We start from the raw sequence: 14,082 nt of genomic DNA, 5'->3' as shown, positions 1-14,082 counted from the left end.
TGGGGAAAAGAAGTGATTTGCTACGAGGGCTTCTAACAGGGGTGGTGACCCAGCATGGGGAAATCAGGGAAGGCTTTCCTGAAGAGGTGCCTTCTGAAGTCGGATCCAAGCATGTGTGGGGGTAAGCCAGGGACAGGGTGTTCCAGGTAGTGGCAGAGGCACGTGCAAAGCTCCTGGGGTACAAGTGTGCTTGGTTTATTGCAGGAACAGGAGCTAGTGGTGCTGCAAAGGTGGGAAGGGCAGGAGAATAAAGTTGGCAATGAAGCACAGACCCAACCACATGAGGTTTGTGCTGCATCCTAATGGTGTAAGCAGAGGGTGATTCTTCAGATACCGTTTAGAAAGATCCCTCTGGCTGCTGGACAGAAAGCCTGGGGGCCTGGGCTGGAGGAGGAGGAAAACGTCCTCGAGACAGGACTGGACTTTCATCCCCAGCAAGGGCGTCGGGGTCCTCATTTTGGAAGAGCAGAGCAAGAGGAGTGAAGGCAGCAAAGTGCATCTCTCAAGGTGGCTTCTGCCTCCAGCAGCTAGCATGGAAACGCTTGGCTCCAATTAGTGCAGGAGGGGCTCCCCTGATGTCTGGAGATCTTCCCATCGACAGCACTTCTCTGTGCTCCAGGCCCTTTAACCACCTCTCTGGGCTCTGTCCCCACCTTGGAGATACCCAAGAATGTGGCTCCTAGGGGACCATTAGCAACGAATGGCAGACAGCTAGGAATGCAGGGGATGGGGGAGATTCAGAAAGTGGAAGCTGAATAATGGAGGGCAGGGCAGGGCCCCTTGGGGTGGGGTCTCCACCCCTGTGGTGTGCAGGGCATCAGCCCTGGACCCTGGTTGCATTCACTCTGACCTTTGGGCGCTTGTCCCTATTTTCCACAACCAGAGAGCTAACGATGGCTTCTAGTTTTTGGTCTTTTGCAGGGAAAAGAAATGCAAGGTTATTTGGGGGTTTCAGTGTGGGGAGAGTCTGGCATGATCAGGACTAGGGTCAGGTAAATGAGGCCCCCGCCATACAACCAAATTAAAGGGGCCACCACAAAATTCAGTGATCAAGACAAATTATGTTTAATGTAATATTTTTAAAAATCCAAATTAATGCAAGAAATTCCCAATGAACAACATATCAACATTTTAAAGAAAGATGGGATGCAACGCTGACTCTAATAAAAATGTTAGATAATAACAAGTGCTGTCGAGGATGTGGGGAAATCAGCCCGTCCTTCAACACTAGTGGGAATGTACAATGATGCAGCCACTGTGGAAAACATCTGTCATTTCCTCAAATGGTTACGCACAGTTACCACACCAGCCGTCAGTTCCGCTCCTTGGTATACAGCCCCGAATGAAAACGTGTCCACGCAAAAACCAGCACGCGAATATTTAGAGCAGCATCACTCATGATAGCCAAACCATGGAAACAACCCGAGTATCTATCAACAGATGAATGGGTAGACAAAATGCGGTATATCCGTACAATGCAATATTATTCAGCCTTAAAAGGAAATGAAGCACTGATGCATGCTACAACATGGATGCATCACGTTCAAGGATACAACCTTGAAAACGTTACGCTGAGTGAAAGAAGACAGTCACGAAAGCATAAATATTGTATGATTCTATTGTGTGAAATGTCCAGAACAGGCAAATCGATAGAGACAGTAGATTAGCACGCACTTAGGGCTGGAGGGAGGCGGGGAAAGTGGGGTGATAGCTGAAGGGTACAGGGTTTCTCTGGAGGTGATGAAAATGCCCTGAACTGACTGTGATGATGATTACATGTATCTTTGAATGGACGAGTTACATGGTGTATGAATTGTATCTCCTTAAAGCTGTTTCTCAAATCCCATACCTAGCTGATGATAATGCTAAAAAAACTGGAGCTATTACCAGCATAACTATTATCAAGGAAGGAAGAAAGGAGAAGGGGCGGAGGGAGGGAGATGGAGGAGAAGAGAGAGAGAGAGAGGGTAAGTTACTCTGTCTCAGACACAGATGTCCAACTTCATCTTTGAGCTAAAGAGTGTGCAGACCAGCGGTCCCCAATCTTCTCTGCAGATCCTGTAGAGCACGGTTCCCACAGTGTCACCCCCAGACCACCAGCAGCATCACCTGGGGTCGTGTTAGAAATGCAGATCCTACACCCCCTTTCAGACCCTCTGGGGGGGGGGAACAGCAGTCTGTGACTTAACCAGCCCCCAGGTGACTGTGATGGGTCCCCACATTGCAGACTCGCACTGGCCTCACTCCTGCCACAGAGGACGCACTCAGCTGACCCCGCACTGCATCCCCGCACCTCCCTGGCTTTGTGACCCTGGACAAGTCCTGAACCTCATTGTGTCCCTTTCCTCAGTTAAAAACGGGGTGTAACCCAAAGGGCTGCCTGCTTCTTCTCGGGCCCCCTTTTTGAGGCAGAGCCAGCCTATGGACGCACATCCCCCCAATACCTGATTCTACAACACATGAAAGAGAAGTGGGTTTTCACTGGGGATTTTGAGGGAGTCGGGGAAGAAGATTTACATCGAGTACTCTAAGGCAAGCTTATAAACCTTATAACATGCCCGTTTCCTCCCTGCTCTTTCCTCCAGTGTCTTCACCAGTCACTGTCCCATCACCTCCCCTGGTTCCTGGTCAACTGGCAGCCATTGGGCGTTTCATCCTGCCCCTCCCGTTCCCCTCAATGCAGCCACCACTTCCTCATCCCTCTCTAGGTCTTTTCCCCATCTCTCTACACATTTCTTTTCTCACAAGGAGAAATTCAGATCCCCCCCTCCATCTGAAAGTTGCATCCTTAGAGCCTTTTCAGCTCAGCCAACAAAGGCAACTTATAGGAGGACAACCCCTTCCTTCTAAAATGTGACGAACTGAAAATGAAAGCTAATTTTCCCCATCAAAAATGCTTTCCATTCCTCAACACAACAGTCACGATGAGAAAGATGAAGTGTCTGAAGCACAGATCACAATCCATGGTATACAGCAGGTGCCGACTCACTGTGCTGTTTGTGTCATTGTTTTGAGTAGATCAAGCACCCCTCATTCACACATTCAAGACAAACCATGCACACAGGTTCCCAACACAGCAATGTGGGCATCCCGTCCTCCATGGTTAACCCACTCTCAGCACAGGGGACAGAAGGAAGTCGACACACCAGGCCGATCTTGGGGAAGCTGTCTCCCCCATGAATCCAGGAGGAATGAGGTCATCCAGCCTGGGGGAAAGGAGAGAAAACAGAGATCTAGAATTTACAGAGCACTTGCTGAGGGGGAGGAGGGGAATTCACAGACAGGAATCATCACAGTGAAGTGTAACTCTTCTCCTTTGACAAGTGGAAGACTGCAGTGCCTCCACCCGCCACATCCCCTGCCACAAAACCAGCCACTTCAGGAGTTCTGGGGAAAGAGTGTCCTGAGGAAGGGCTTCCTCATGGTGATCTTCAGATCCTGGTTCCTGAGGCTGAAAATGATCAGACTAAGAAAGAGGGTGAGGACTGTATAGGTGGTGGCCATCAGGGTGTCACTGTCCATAGAATGAGGGCCCTTGGGCTTGAGGTAGATGATGGTGGCAAAACCGTAGTGCACGACCACCACAGTGAGGTGGGACACACATGTGGAGAAGGTCTTGTGCCAGCCCTCAGCAGAGGGGATTCTCAAGATGGCGGCCATGATGAAGACATAGGAGAGGAAGATGAGGAACAAGCAGCCCATCAGAGCCATGACACACACCAGGATCACACCCAAGGTGACAGAGGATGTCTCCCTCCCACAGGACAACTTCAGGAGGCAAAGCACATGGCACCCAAAATGGTAGATCACATTAGACCCACAGAAGGTGAGGTGAAACACGATCAATGTCACCATCATCCCCATGACTGAACCACCAACCCAGGACCAGGACACAAGACAGACACAGCCTCAGGTGCCCATGAGCACATTGTAGCGCAGAGGGTGACAGATGGCCACGTAGCAGTCATAGCCCATGATCATGAGCAGGAAGGAGTGGGTGAATCCAAACATGAAGGAGAAGCATCTGGCTAGCACAGGCCACGAAGGTGATGGAGTGATGGGTGGAGAGCATGTCCACCAGCATGCGAGGGGTGACAGCCACAGTGAACAGAATCTCAGAGATGGAGAGGGCGCACAGGAAGAGGTACATGGGCGTGTGGAGGCTGCGCTCGCTCCAGATGGTGGCCATGATGAGCAGGTTCCCCAGCAGTGTGAACAGGTGCATGAGCAGGAAAAGCAGGAAGAAGGCAGGCAGGAGATGCTGGGGGAAGGTGGAGAGGCCAAGGAGGATGAATTCAGTCACCGTGCTCCAGTTCTGACCAGGCAAGGATGCTGCATCTGCTCAGATCAGAAACAGAATGAAGCACAGTCGTTAAAACATAGGCTCTAACACAATAATATGGCAATTCAAGAGCTCTATTCTATTGAACAATTTCCTCAACTTTTCTGGGTTTCATAGTCTTCATCAGTAAGACAGAGTAAATCATAACAGTGTTTCCCATTCAGTATTGTGATCAAGATAAAATGAGATCAGTATATTGAGTGCTTAAGGCATAGTTTGGTACTGGGTTTTTACTAAAAGTGACTGTAATATAGAAAAGCTCCCATGTTTGGAACCATTAAAACAGATGTAGATGGTCAGGGTCATATTCTCTTGAATAATGTGCAGTTCTAGAAAACATAGATTTGGATCTTGGGGATAAAAAATATTTTTATTCTGAGAGTCTTTGTCTTTTCATTGACTTTTTAAGCCATCTACATTTATTTTGATATTGCTTTAATGGTACTTATTTCTGCTGTCTTACTTCATATTTTGCATTGACTGTTCTAAAGGAGCTGAACGTAAAGTTTGAAAATGAAAGGATGGACAAGTATATGTCAGGCAAATATGTACCAAGTGAAAGCTGAGTCAGCAATCTTGAAACAGACAAAATGGATTTAAGGAAACAATAATGATACTGTCTCTATTACCATATGCCACTAAAAGGAACCAAGCTTCCCTGGAGAAATGGCCTGGGTATGGAAGCAAGCCTAGGATGTCTTGTCTCAGCCTGAGATGAAACTTTCACTGAGTTATGGGTCAATGTTAAAAGGATTTGGGAACCAGTTTGAAAATGTGCACAATTGGCCAAAGCTGATCATGTAAATGAATGATCATTGCACTTAGAATGGAGGATCAATTTAAATAACATCCTAAGCAGCAATCAGATAATCCAGAGGGTGGGATATTCCATAGAGCAATTGTTCTCGTCTCATCAGTACCAGAGTCACGAGAAGAATGAAGAGCAATTTAAGAGGCATGGCACCCAGATGCAGTGCAGGTACTAGATTACATCCTGATTTAGGTAAACTGGTGTAAACTATTGTTAAAGCTCTAAGAACACTTTGATTTCGGAATGAATAAATGGCTAAGATGAATAATATTAAGGGATTATTATCAATTTAGTTGATTTTACGTGTGATCTCGTTTTTTGGCTGTGAAGATAATATTCTTAGTTTGGATGCATGCAGAATTTCAAAATTCCACACACACACACACTCCAAGAGACAAAGAGGAATGGTTGCTTAAGTATAGAAGAACATTGTAGAAACCAGCATGAGTATCAATCATCTATATAACAGTATACCTGGATATTAAGTAGTAGATAATCATACAAATTCAGGGAAATAGATATCAATAGTAAGAGCTAAATCAATAATAGATAAAAAATTGTAGACATTTTAAGACAGTTCAGAAATGTCAGTTGGGAATTGTTAATTAAAATGCAATTACAATGTTCAGATTTTAGATATTGGATATATTTAGACCCTTAACAAAGGAAGATTAAACATTGATTTCAAGCACATAGAGGACGTTTTCAAAAACTGACTACAGTTTAACAGATAAAAATATCCCCTATCAATTTAAAAGTATAAATATTATATAGATTATAGTGCAGTAAACTAGAAATTGATAGAGAAGGAATAGCTTTATGACCAGCTAGATTTGGAAGCTGAAGTGATGATTAAATATTCTTCTGTTTCAACAGGAAAACACAAATCAAATGTAAAAATATTTACAGTTAAATGATTGAAGCATCAAAAGTCTAATTTTAACCTGAAAGAGTACTATGAAGGAAATACACAGCTTTAAATGTATTTATTAAAAAACCTTATGAAGAAAACAATCATGCTCAATAAAAGGAAAATCAGCTTATTGGAAAGATTAACAAGATAGAGAAAAAAGGGACAAGATGTCAACAGCAAAACTCAAAATTAACATTGGGAAATAACAACAAAAAATGGATATTTTTAAAATTAATAACAACAGTAAGAAAAATACAAGTTCGCAAGTTTGAAACAGTAGATGAGATAAATACAGTCTTAGAAAAATGTAAACTTTCAAAACTGGTGCAAGAAAAAATAGCAGCCCTGAATACTGAAATTAGTTTTAAAAAATTAAATGTCGGTGTTTTTACCTTCTACTTATGAGTGAGATCATACGGTATTTGACTTTCTCCCTCTGACTTATTTCACTCAGCATAATACCCTCAAGGTCCATCCATGTAGTCACAAATGGCTGGATTTCCTCATTTCTTGTGGCTGAGTAGTATTCCATGGTGTATAAATACCACATCTTCTTTATCCACTCATCCCTTGATGGGCACATAGCAATGGAAAATGGATAGGTGGTTACCATCGGGGTGGGGTGGGGGCAACAAAAGTGGTGATTAGGCTCACATGGGAGGAGATGGACTATGATTAGTTTTTGGGTGGTGAACATGATGTAATCTAACAGAATTCGGAATATATTATGATGTACATCCAAAAGCTATATAATGTTATAATCCAATGTTACTGCAATTTTAAAAAATAGCAATAAATTGAAAAAAAGCAAAAGAAGTTAAATGGTTAGTCACCACCTGTCCCTCCCCAATATTGTGGCCCCAGTGGATTTACAGGTGAGCTTTCAATGAAGATGAACTTCAATGAAGTTCATAAACTTTCAATGAAGATTTGGTGAGAATATTATATATGTTCTTCAAAAAGGAGAAAAAATATGTGAAAACTGCTCCACTCATTTCATGAGGTTAATGCAATCTTGATTCTAAAACCAGGTAGAATGTTTCTAAGAACAGAAATTCGTGCTTGCCCTATTCATGCAGATTTTAAAATCCATACTAAGACATCACCTAGTCAGATCCAGTGGTTTATGAAAAATAGTATATTACGATCAAGTGGTGTTGGCTTATCCTGTGAATGACAAGGGTGGTTGGGCATCAGAAAAGCTATCATGCAACTCATCATAAGAATAAAGAAATATAGAAAGAATAAAGAAAAATCGTATAATTATTTCAGTCAAGGAAGGAATATACTTTCTAAAAATCAAGTCCTGTTTGTGATTTTTCTGTGAGCCATAATTGACATACACACTGTACTAGTTTTAGGTGTACCACATAATCATTGGATATACGTACCTCTATTTAGGGTTTTTGAAAAAGTCTCTTTGCAACAGGTGTGGAAGGGGACTTTCCTAGCTAGATAAGGAAGATATCCCACAAATTTAGCAAAAATTCTACTAAAAGGGGAAACTTCAGAGGCAGCGTTTTAGGCTGAGGAGGAAGCAAGGTTACTCACTGTCTCTGCTGTTCTTCAGTGTGGAACCGACAGTCATGAGCGGTGAGAAAAAGAAAGAAGGAGCGTCAGGACTGGAAGGGAAGAACGTAATCACCCACCTGTAAAAGAGCAAAGGTCAGCATGTGGCACGTGACAACAACAGGAGAACACAATGCTGCAGAAGGCAGATCAATTCACAAGACTCATAGCCTTTCTCATGGTATTACACCAGGAATAATCATTCAACATACAGGATTTAAGTAAAAAGTAAGATAACATTTCCAAGAGCGACACAAACTGTGAAGAAACAGCCCTCAAGCATTTTGGTCTCCGGATCCTCCATGCTCAAAAGTTACTGAGGCCCCTAAAGACCTCTATCAGTTTTTACCCAATTAGACATTAAAACTGAGAATCTTCAAAAATATTTAGCTATTAGTACATTTAAAAGAGCAATATAGAGAGAAGATCCAAGATGGCGCCGTGAGTAGTCCTCTTTGTCTCTCGCCCTTCGAGTCTACAATTATTTGGACACTTATCCAGACAGCATCTCAGGACGTCTGAGACACCCACGCGACTATACATCGGAAGGCGGACGGACTTTCCTCCGGGAGGATGTGGAAATAGGTGAAAACTCTCCGACCCCGACTGGCAGCCTAGTACCCGCAAGCGGCTTTCTTCCAACGGACACCCCCAGAGGATCCACACACATCTAGGGCAGGAGCGAGAACACAACAGAGGAGCGACGGTGGAAACAGGTGACCAGAACCCTACCTAAACCCCCCGCAATTACTCCTAAACACAGAGGGAAACTTTGGAGTTGCACACCTGAGCCCGCGGGGAGAGTCTCTCCCCGCCATTGGCGGGGAGACCCAGCCTGGTGCTCGGGGCGCCCGGAGGGTCCCAGAGAGAGTCACGGAGGGCACGGAGGTCTCCCAGCTGCCGTTGCCTGCCCTGTGGGACTAGGGATTGCCGGAGATCTCGGAGAGGACCGGGGCTGGGGGAGCTTTCAAAGGCCGGTTCTGCGACCCGGAGGGGAAGCGCCAGAGCTCCGCCCGGGCAGCAGACAAAACTCTCTGTCTGCCATTAGCAGAGGGGCCACGCCCAGCATTCAGGGCTCCCGGGAGAAGCCCGGAGAGAAGCCCAGAGGGCGGGGCGACCCCCAGCTGCTGTTGCCTGCCCTGTGAGACTAGGGATTGCTGGAGATCTCGGAAAGGACTGGGGCTGGAGAGAGTTCCAGAGACCCAGCTTAGTAGCCTAGGGGGAAACCCTACAGGCTCACAGCAGCCTTAGGAAAAGCCTCTGCACAGCACCAGTAGAAGGCACCCAGCCGCCAGCCACAAGGCTGTAAGACCCCTGGGCAAAAGCAGCATAGCTAGGTGTACTAACCACAGACTGTAGAAGATGCCAATAGCTCTCCTGCTACCCATAGAGGACAAGTGAGATTTGGTGGGGGCCGACAGCAACGGAGCGACAAATATAAGTGATCCCACCCCTGGCCGCTGGAAAAGCCCATAACACCGTTGCAGACCCCAAGGAGAGAGCACATCTAGGTGGGCTGCAACAGTAGGCACCAGCAGCCTGAAGCCCCCCTGTGACGGCCCCCATGGCAGAGGAGGGAATCCAAAGGGCCACTGTGGCTACGAAGAGGGGCCCAGGCCCAGTTAGCAACTACGGACAGGGTTCCTGGTTGGTGAAGTATAAACAGCTGCTCCCCCCACCGCAGCAGCTGAAACAAGTGAAAGGAGCAACTAAACTCTATCTCCATGCGGAGGCACAAATCAACAACATCAAGCAATATGAAAAAATACATTAAATCTCCAGAACAGAAAGAAAGTAACAAATACACAGAAAACAATCCCAAAGAAAATGAGATATATAACCTAAATGATGATGACTTCAAAACAGCCATCATTAAGATTCTCAATGAGTTAAGAGAGAATTCTGACCGACAACTCAACGAGTTCAGGAGCTATGTCACAAAAGAGTTTGATACGATAAAGAAGAACCAAACAGAAATATTGGAAATGAAGAACACAATAGAGGAGATTAAGAAAAATCTAGATGCTCTGAACAGTAGGGCCGATAATATGGAGGAAAGAATTAGCAATTTGGAAGATGGCAATATAGAATTGTTGCAGGCAGAGGAGGAGAGAGAAGCAAGACTTAAAAGAAATGAAGAAACTCTCCGAGAATTATCAGACACAATTAGGAGATGCAACGTAAGGATGATAGGTATACCAGAGGGAGAAGAAAAGGAGAAAGGGGCAGAAAACCTATTCAAAGAAATAATGGCTGAGAACTTCCCAAATCTGGTGAGGGAGATGGATCTTCAGGTGACAGAAGCCAATAGATCTCCAAACTTTATCAATGCAAGAAGACCAACTCCACGGCATATAGTAGTGAAGCTAGCAAAAGTCAACGACAAGGAGAAAATATTAAGGACAGCCAGGCAAAAGAAACTAACCTACAAAGGAACCCCCATCAGGCTATCAGCAGATTTCTCAGCAGAAACTTTACAGGCTAGAAGAGAGTGGAATGATATATTCAAAAATCTGAAGGACAAAAATCTACAGCCGAGAATTCTCTACCCAGCAAAAATATCCTTCAAATACGATGGAGAAATAAAAACTTTCCCAGATAAACAAAAATTAAGGGAGTTCATTGCCACAAAACCTCCTCTTCAGGAAATCCTCAGGAAAACCCTCATTCCTGAAAAATCCAAAAAAGGAAAGGGGCTACAAAACCAAGAGCAGAGGAGATAAGTAGAAGGACAACAACAGAGAGTAGCAGCTCTACATCAGAACAGATTAAACCATGGGACGAGAAACAAAGGAAACTGAAGAAAACCAGAAAACAAGACACAAAATGGTAGTGGTAGGCCCCCACGTCTCAATAATCACTCTAAATGTAAATGGATTGAACTCCCCAATCAAAAGACAGAGAGTGGCAGGATGAATCAAAGAACAAGATCCAACAATATGCTGCCTCCAGGAATCACACCTCAGCCCCAAAGACAAACACAGACTCAGAGTGAAGGGATGGAGAACAATACTCCAAGCTAATAATGAACAAAAGAAAGCAGGTGTCGCTATACTAATATCAGACAAGGTAGATTTCAAAGCAAAACAGATAAAGAAAGATAAAGAGGGACAGTATATAATGATAAAAGGGACTCTCCACCAAGAAGACATAACACTTATAAATATATACGCACCCAACACAGGAGCACCAAAATTTGTAAAGCAACTCTTAATAGAACTAAAAGAAGACATCAACAACAATACAATAATAGTAGGGGACCTCAACACACCATTAACACCAATGGACAGAACATCCAGACAGAAAATCAACAAGGAAATAATAGAATTAAATGAAAAATTAGACCAGATGGACTTAATAGATATATATAGAACACTTCATCCAAAAACAGCAGGTTACACATTCTTCTCAAGTGCACATGGAACATTCTCAAGGATTGACCATATTTTGGGAACCAAAGCAAACATCAATAAATACAAGAGAGTTGAAATAATATCAAGCATCTTTTCTGATCATAACGCTATTAAACTAGAAATCAACTACAAGAAAAAAGCAGAGAAAGGTGCAAAAATGTGGAGACTAAACAACACGCTTCTCAACAAACAATGGATCATTGAAGAAATTAAAGAAGAAATCAAATATTATCTGGAGACTAATGAAAATGAGAACACGACATACCAAATCATTTGGGATGCAGCAAAAGCAGTCCTAAGAGGGAAATTCATCGCAATACAGGCTCACCTCACTAAACAAGAAAAAGCTCACGTAAGCAACCTCAAACGACACCTAACAGAACTAGAAAAAGAAGAACAAACAAAGCCCAGAGTCAGTAGAAGGAGGGAAATAATAAAAATAAGAGCAGAAATAAACGATATTGAAACAAAAAAGACAATAGAAAGGATCAATGAAACAAAGAGTTGGTTCTTCGAAAGAATTAACAAAATTGACAAACCCCTAGCCAGACTCACCAAGAAAAGAAGAGAGAAATCGCAAATTAATAAAATCAGGAATGACAGAGGAGAAATCACAACAGATACCAATGAAATACAAGAGATCATAAGAGAATACTATGAAAAACTATATGCCAACAAATTGAACAACCTGGAAGAAATGGACAAATTCCTAGACTCCTACAACCTCCCCAAACTGAATCAGGAAGAAATGGAGAATCTGAATAGACCAATCACAAGTAAGGAAATAGAAACGGTAATCAAAAACCTCCCCAAAAACAAGAGTCCAGGACCAGACGGCTTCTCTGGAGAATTCTACCAAACATTCAAAGAAGACTTAATACCTATTCTCCTCAAACTGTTCCAGAAAATTGAGAAAGATGGAGAACTCCCTAACACATTCTATGAAGCCAACATCACTCTGATCCCCAAACCTGACAAGGACAACACAAAGAAGGAGAACTACAGGCCGATATCACTGATGAACATAGATGCAAAAATGCTCAACAAAATTTTGGCAAACCGATTACAGCAATACATCAAAAAGATTATACACCATGATCAAGTGGGATTTATACCAGGGACACAGGGATGGTTCAACATCCGCAAGTCAATCAACGTGATACACTACATCAACAAAATGAAAAACAAAAACCACATGATCATCTCAATAGATGCAGAGAAAGCATTCCACAAGATCCAACACCCATTTATGATAAAAACCCTCAGTAAAATGGGTATAGAAGGAAAGTACCTCAACATAATAAAGGCCATATATGATAGACCCACAGCCAACATCATACTCAATGGACAAAAGCTGAAAGCCATCCCTCTGAGGACAGGAACAAGACAAGGGTGCCCACTTTCACCACTCCTATTCAACATAGTACTGGAGGTGCTGGCCAGAGCAATTCGGCAGGAAAAAGAAATAAAAGGAATCCAAATAGGTAACGAAGAAGTAAAACTCTCATTGTTTGCAGACGACATGATCTTATACATAGAAAACCCCAAAGAATCCTCAGAAAAACTATTAGAAATAATCAACAACTACAGCAAAGTAGCAGGGTATAAAATTAACGTGCATAAATCAGTAGCATTTCTATACACTAACAATAAACTAACAGAAAAAGAACTCAAGAACTCTATCCCATTCACAATCGCAACGAAAAGAATAAAATACCTTGGGATAAACTTAACCAAGGAAGTGAAGGATCTATACAATGAAAACTACAAGACTTTCTTTAAAGAAATAGGCGATGACATAAAGAGATGGAAAAACATTCCTTGCACATGGATTAGAAGAATAAACATAGTTAAAATGTCCATACTACCTAAAGCAATATACAGATTCAATGCAATCCCTATCAGAATCCCAAGAACATTCTTCACAGAAATTGAACAAACAATCCTAAAATTCATATGGGGGAACAAAAGACCGCGAATTGCTAAAGCAATCCTGAGCAAGAAAAACAAAGCCGGCGGAATCACAATCCCCGATTTCAAAACATACTACAAAGCTACAGTGATCAAAACAGCATGGTACTGGTACAAAAACAGGTCCACAGATCAATGGAACAGAATTGAAAGCCCAGAGATAAAACCACACATCTATGGACAGCTAATCTTCGACAAAGGAGCAGAGGGCCTACAATGGAGAAAAGAAAGTCTCTTCAACAAATGGTGCTGGGAAAACTGGACAGCCACATGCAAAAGATTGAAAATTGACCATTCTTTTTCACCACACACCAAAATAAACTCAAAAGGGATCAAAGACCTAAAGATTAGGCCTGAGACAATAAGTCTTTTGGAAGAGAATATAGGCAGTACACTCTTTGACATCAGTTTCAAAAGAATCTTTTCGGACACTGTAACTCCTCAGTTGAGGGAAACAATAGAAAGAATAAACAAATGGGACTTCATCAGACTAAAGAGCTTCTTCAAGGCAAGGGAAAACAGGATTGAAACAAAAAAACAGCTCACTAATTGGGAAAAAATATTTACAAGCCACTTATCCGACAAAGGGTTAATCTCCATAATATACAAAGAACTCACACTGCTTAACAACAAAAAAACAAACAACCCGATCAAAAAATGGGCAGAGGACATGAACAGACATTTCTCAAAAGAAGATATGAATATGGCCAATAGACACATGAAAAGATGTTCATCATCGCTAATCATCAGGGAAATGCAAATCAAAACTACACTAAGATATCACCTTACACCCGTTAGATTGGCAAAAACATCCAAAACCAAGAACGACAAATGTTGGAGAGGTTGTGGAGAAAGAGGAACCCTCATACACTGTTGGTGGGAATGCAAACTGGTACAGCCACTATGGAAAACAGTATGGAGATTTCTCAAAAACTTAAAAATAGAAATACCCTATGACCCAGCCATCCCATTACTGGGTATCTATCCTAAGAACCTGATATCAGATATCTCAAGAGTCCGTTGCACCCCTATGTTCATCGCAGCATTATTTACAATAGCCAAG

At 42.8% G+C, this 14,082-nt stretch overlaps 1 pseudogene; it reads right to left on the bottom strand.

Annotated features, from left to right (window-relative positions):
* Positions 1-3,378: 3,378 nt before the first annotated feature.
* On the bottom strand, positions 3,379-7,654 carry LOC139046424 (olfactory receptor 10H3-like; annotated as a pseudogene).
* Positions 7,655-14,082: the final 6,428 nt, after the last annotated feature.

Source organism: Equus asinus, chromosome 10, assembly GCF_041296235.1.
Source record: "Equus asinus isolate D_3611 breed Donkey chromosome 10, EquAss-T2T_v2, whole genome shotgun sequence".
In the NCBI taxonomy this organism is placed as follows: Eukaryota; Metazoa; Chordata; class Mammalia; order Perissodactyla; family Equidae; genus Equus; species Equus asinus.
Note: the sequence above shows the minus strand (reverse complement) of the source record. Positions and strands in the feature narration are given on the sequence as shown.